Source organism: Rhyacophila brunnea, unplaced genomic scaffold, assembly GCF_057557595.1.
Source record: "Rhyacophila brunnea isolate RB1 unplaced genomic scaffold, BYU_Rbru_1.0 scaffold_1, whole genome shotgun sequence".
NCBI lineage: Eukaryota > Metazoa > Arthropoda > Insecta > Trichoptera > Rhyacophilidae > Rhyacophila > Rhyacophila brunnea.
In genome coordinates, this window is record NW_028232751.1 from 49,448,905 (window position 1) to 49,455,783 (window position 6,879).

The 6,879-nt window shown below is 33.0% G+C and overlaps 1 long non-coding RNA gene across 1 annotated transcript; it reads left to right on the forward strand.

Moving 5' to 3' along the window:
* Positions 1–894: 894 nt before the first annotated feature.
* On the forward strand, positions 895–6,640 carry LOC147079896 (uncharacterized). Its single transcript, XR_015070828.1, has 4 exons — positions 895–1,145; positions 2,812–2,958; positions 3,668–3,772; positions 4,929–6,640. It is a non-coding gene; the product is annotated as an uncharacterized LOC147079896 (long non-coding RNA).
* The last annotated feature ends 239 nt before the right edge of the window (positions 6,641–6,879 follow it).

Genomic DNA, 6,879 nt, shown 5'->3' on the forward strand with positions numbered 1-6,879 from the left:
AAAACCACAATAATAATGCACAAAACGCGCGCGGCAAGCTCATACTGGTTTGAGATCCCCGCACACTGCCGAGCACATTGATAAGGGCATTATCATCGCAATGAATTTGAAATTGTATTGTCTATGATCAGTGACACCTTTATCGTCACGACTGATTTGTTACCTACAATTGGGTCTACAAAACTGTTCAGAAAACAATCCTAAATCAGTCAGTTAACTAATAGTATGAATCTATTAATAATTTATTATGTTTTAAAAACTAACCTCAAAATTGCATTTGACATCGTCGTCATTTTCTTGTTTTATATAAATGTTGGCGTCCGGACTGTCACCACACGAATGTTGCCAATTTGCATCAGTTTCTCGTTCAGATGGTTCACAATTTATATCCATTTTACGTCTTTAATAAAAGCAAAAATAATGCGACAAAGTATTTAAGCCACGTGGCGGTATAGCCGTGAGTAGTATTATAATGTTAAGTGGTATTTATTAGTCTATTGCAGTCAGGATCAGTGCTGCCAACGGTCGTTGACAGAAACATGCCTGCCGGCTACGAAAACAAGCTAATAGGCAAGAAAGACGTTTTGATTAGGTACCTAGTACCTATCTGATTTTGTGAAAATAAAATTGCAAGTAAATTAAATTTACTTTATCTTATATGAATGGATAAAATTCATTAGGTAACTACCTACCTACCGTTCCTTTCGCGTATCGAAAAAAGTGCAAACATGTCTATCTATACGTCTAAAAATCATCCATTTTAAGAAAAATATTATGTGATACATAATTCTATTACATTTAGTTTAGATTAAATGCATCTTTCGTAATAAAACGTCATGTAAGGTTGCATTAATTTTTGTTTTCTATCTTTTGTCTATGGCACAAGCAATCATTGACTACTATCACGGCTGCCAGATACCGCATTTTAAGGATTGCTACATACAGTTTATTATTAATTGTGACACGATAATCTTTCAGAAGTGAGCGATTTAAAAACGGAAAATGAACGTAAAACGTAAAGCGGGTCATTTCGAAACTGATGCAGTGAACAAAATCGGTTCGATGTGTCCTCACAGGGAAGTCACCAGGAATTAAATACTTTCATCAAACTTGAGTGTGATATCTATCCCAGCAATGCTATCGAGGTTAGTTTTTCATAGGTTATTTATTATTTTCATAGGATAAAAAATCTCCGAAGAATCAACAAATAACGTTGCCAACAATATAAGTAAACGGGAATAACAGTATATTTTCGAAAGAATTGTGTAGGTAGATATTTTGTTTATCGAATTGGAAATGTTTCAAAGGCAGAGGAATGAAACCTTTTAACAGTTTCAACGATTATAATTACTGTAAGTAAATGAGACGCCAGCGATGGTTACACCGATTGATTTAGATAAGGAAAGTTGGTACGTTCGTTTCGAATTAACATTACGTACCTATTCTTGTAACTGGATACATAGTTAACTATTTTTGTCTATGGCGAAACGCCTTCGTCACGTCACGGCTGTTACGTTCTGTGTGGCACGATTAACTTGATGACCAATTGCATCCATAAATTGGATATTAAACGCGAACGAATAGACTCCGAACCTATTGTAGAAGGGAAGCAATTGTTTGAAGTGGCTGTGAATCATGATCTAAACAGTCAGCTGCTTACCTACATAAAGCAAGGGGACACCGACGAGGCCGGATGCACTTTTAAGGTTAGTTTTTCATAACGGGATTGTTGTACGTCGTAGCAATGTTTGTTCAAACATGTGCCTCTTCAGGCGTAATAAGGAGTGTATGTATTTTGTGTAATAAAAACCGCGTGCAAATTTCGACACAGTTCCAAACGGCCTACATCACCCGTATAATCCCAGTTAACTTTGCTGCTAGCACTGTCCCTGTAGGTACTTATAACTATGAGTTTTCTTAACAATTGATAAACATAATCATTGTTATTGCCCCAAACAAGGCATTTATTTCCATAAAATAAAGTAAGCTGCTGTAAACATGGGGCTCCGGATAAACGAAACTAAAACAATATACATTCCTGTTCTCAACAGGGCAACAAATGATAATAAAAGCTTTGTTATTGGCGGCGACGATTTGAAACTGGATTCATTTGATTTCCTAGGGTCTGTTGTCACAAACACTAATAATACAAACGACGAAATAAATCGCCGGATCATTTTTTTTAACATTGAGTATTCTTCTAGAGGTTTATAGCAATTGGATAGGCCGACATTACTATTGAGCATACATAATTTTGAAAAACACTTTTTGAGAAAATATTTTATAACCAATAGAAAAAATCTTTTAATCAATAATCAGAATAGTACATTCTTAAATCTTGTGAATTACTCGTTGAATAAAAGAAATAGTTAATTATAAATTATTAGGAAGTTCAAGCTACATCATAAAAAATATTGGAGAAATCCACGACGTCGATTAGTAATTGAAGTAATAGGTATCTACTTTGATTTAATAAAAACAAAAACCGATTGCTATAGTAGCTTGATTTAGAAGAACGCTGGTGAGTAGGTATTAAAAAGGCCAATATTTAATCATAGGTACTCTTATTTAGTTTATTTCAAGTTAATTTATACTATTGACATTGACAATTTAAATATCATATTGTTTGCAATAATTATACTTGTTGTCAATATATTTTTAAAAACTTATTCTTATTAGATAACGACAGACACTATGTCCATATTGCAGAGTGTAAGGGCTGAGAATCTGAGTGTGTGGTCGAGCTTCACACGTATTGCCAGTCGACCTAAAAATATTCTTAATAACATAGGTTATATTTTGTTTTTTCAGAATATTGTTTCAGAGCCGACATCAATAACATTGAAAAGAAATACTCAGTTAATTGACATCAAGACTGAGTCTATTGAAAACGTCAAATCCCCATTCAATTATGAAGACCCGCAACAGGGTTGTTCTTATTCGGAGAGAGTGAATCGGGTAGGTAGTTTAACTTTAAATACTGACAGAAATACTGATCGTGTAACAGATGGAATGAACTGACAACACTATAGTTTTCTTGTCTGTTCTGCAACAATTTAAAAACTACTAGATCAATATTTATTAGGTATACTTCTCGAAAAGCACACTGTGTAAAGTAGTCGGATAGCAGGGGAGGGTAATAAAATAAGGTGGGGGAAGACAATGCATCACCACTTGCTAAAGTGATCAGATAACAAACTATAACTGCTCAAGTCTAACCGTCGTATATACCATTGATTTACCATCTGTCTTGATTTTACAACGTGAATAAATGAACGGGGATGTTTTATTAATAATAACAAAACAAACTTCTTGATCACCGTTCAATGTCTCAGTCCTACGAACATTTTGTTTGCTAAGGTTTTTATCTGCCATCGTTTTGGCCATTCCGAATACCATGTACATGACGTACTTACCCCTCAGTTGTCACCCTTTCCTTACAACATGAAGTACTTTCACGTTACGCATGCTTCTTCATGCGATGGCTGCAGGCGAAATAAAATCCCGCACATGATGTCCGTATAGAACAATCTCCTACCAGATTTTCCAATACCAATAGTAGGCTGCAACCTTATCACATAACCGATTTGTTTTATTTTAAAATGTATATATAAATACATTTTTATAGTTTCAGAAGGTTAATAAACAATCTGATATTATTTTTTAGGTAGTTGATTTCAAAGAGGGGTATGTTGAAGACACTATAAGACAAAGCATTCATAAGGTTTCAAAACCCGGTTGCTCTTATTCGGAATGCACACCAGTAAGTCAGGTAGGTACACAATATTCTTAGAAACTTGAATAGTGTATGTACGTACTGATATGGAGAAGTTTATTTCAGAGGGTTTGTTTCGAATTTGAAACCACACATCGGGGCAATGGAATAAAAGATATTTTCTTTTCATAAGAGATACTTGGACACATGTAGATGATATGGGTTCTTCCATAAAGTGAAATTTGATGTATAATTGTCAATAAGTTATTATTAGGTGTCTACTGTTTTATTAATTGGCTGAACTACGGATTCAGGGCATATGAATATAAGATATTTTTTATCTTTTTCGCACGAGGTATATTATGGTAACTTCCGGAAACGTTAAAATGTATGTAATAATTTCACCATCTATAAGCTGTAGTCTTATTTCAATGAAAATAATTACGTTTGACTGACAAAGTTTAATGTGCACTACTTTTATGTCGGATATTAGTAGCCTACTTCCACTCTTCGCCACTGGGCCCCGATTACTATTGTTTGATAAAAAATATATGGGAGACTGGTGTTTTATTATGAATCCCCATTAGGTCAAGTGAATACATGTAGCCAGGTTCCGTATAAGTGCTATCTTTAATTCTTACGCATACCTTAGAAATCTGCATCAATAATATATGTACTGTTGGGAAGATAATTGATCCTCTGAAATCATATATTTAGGATCCATGCGTATTAACTTCAAATAAACATACTGATATAACTTTTCAACACACCCATTCTTCCTCTAAATTCTACCCTCCCTGTATTTTGAAAATCTTACATATCTTTAACGGCCCACATGCGCAGTTTGTGTATCACAATTGAATGTTCAAAGACATTGCTTATAATAGGTATGCGTTTAAAAATTAATAAACACAAAAAAGTTAACACAACTGCACATAACTGTTCCGAAATATGACTATATTCTAAAACATTAGAGCGAGAGGTTTAAAAGAATACTATTTTATGTAATAAAAATACATTATGCAGTCATCTAATATTTAAAATAAATATAAAGGATAACAAGGCTTCAAAATTATCAAAATAGTTTATGTACAACGTTTAAGGAATATCCAGGATCATGCTTAGAAAATAGAAAAAAATCTCCATTTTTAAATATTATTCTCTGATATACTTACATATTTTGTTTAATTCAAAATACTCCATGTTCTTTTAGTTGATTTTTGCAACTACTGCCATGATATGTTCCGCTAGTCTCGGATTGCCAGAGAGGATCTTAGAAGAACAGCAGCCATACTATGAAATACAGGTTAACTATCAAGACATTAAAAAAGAATTGGGGCTATATGATGCGTTTACTAATATAGGCTGGCGCACTTCTGAACGCAATCATAAACAACCTTACGTCACAGATCCCAAATTATTAGTAGCCGTAATAAAGTTAAAAAAAAATCGTTTAATAACGAAAATTTTGCGTGCAGCTTTTGTTTTGATTTTTTTCCATTGTTATTTCTACTGAAGTTCACAAAGCGTGTCATAAAAAATCAATAGCGGATAAAATGAAAAATTTCAAAAGCATTCGATATGATGTCAAGAATCTAAATATAATAAATCATTCTGATAAAAAGCCATTTAATTGCGACCAATGCAATTACTCTTGTATACAATCTAATTACATGAAAAAACACAAATTGACTCATTCTGGTGAAAAGCCATTTAAATGTGACCAATGTAATTACGCATGCATAATATCTGGCGCCATGAAATTACACAAAATGACGCATTCTGTTGAAAAGCCATTTAAATGTGACCAATGTAGTTATTCATCTATAACATTTGGTAACATGAAAAAACACAGATGACTCATTGTGGGGAAAAGCCATTTAAATGTGACCAATGTAATTGCTTATGCATATTATCTGGAGACATGAAATCACACAAAATGACTCATTCTGGTGAAAAACCAAATAAATGTGACCAATGTATTTATTCATCTATAAGATCTAGTAGTATGAAATTACACAAAATGATTCATTCTGCTGAAAAGCCACTTAAATGTACGCAATGTAATTACTCTTCTTTCGATCTCAAAATATGAAAACGCATAAAATGTCTCATTCTGGTGAAAAGCCTTTTAAATGTGACCAATGCAATTACTCTTCTATTACATCTAGTCAGATGACAACGCACAAAATTACTCATTCTGGTGAAAAGTCATTTAAATGCGACCAATGTGATTACTCGTGTATACTTTTTGGTAACATAAAAAAACACAAAATGATTCATTCTGGTGAAAAGCCACTTAAACGTGTGAAATGTAAATACTCTTGTATCCAATCTCAAAATATAAAAATGCATAAAATGACTCATTCTAGTGAAAAGCCTTTTAAATGTGACCAATGCAATTACTCATCTATTACATCTGGTCAGATGAAAACGCACAAAATTAGTAATTCTGGTGAAAAGCCATTTAAATGCGACCAATGTAACTACTCGTATATACTATTTGGTAACATTGAAACACACAAAATGTCTCATTCCGGTGAAAAGCCAATAAAATGTGATCAGTGTGATTACTCTTGTATATATTCTAGCAGCCTTAAAAGACACAGGATGTCGCATTCTGTTGAAAAACCATTTTATTGTGATCAATGTAGTTACTCATGTGCATGACCTAATGCACTTGAATCGTATACAATGACTCATTTTGTTGAAGTGCTGTTAAAATTTAATCTATGATATTACTCGTGTTATCAATCTTAACCTGAAAATTTCTGAAATATCACATTCTGGTGTAAAACATGTAGAGATTGTCGAATATAAGTACTAATGTGTACCTACAATATTTTATTTTTTAATTATTCTAATACTTCTGTACATAATACAGTAACTTGAAATCACTGAAATTAAAAATATCACATTCTGGTGAAAAACTTCTTATTTTTTTTCCTCATCTATAACATCAGGTCATTTGATAAAAATAACCTGATGTTATATCGACTCTATCAACATTTAAGAAATTTGGCATTTTACAGCCTTTTTCAAGATAAATGATCGTTTCAAATGGTTAACCATGATTATTAATACTTTTTGGTCATCGATTTACACATCGTTTCGTGTACATGACATGTAACACGTAATCGTCCATCAAGAACCGTGCATTATAC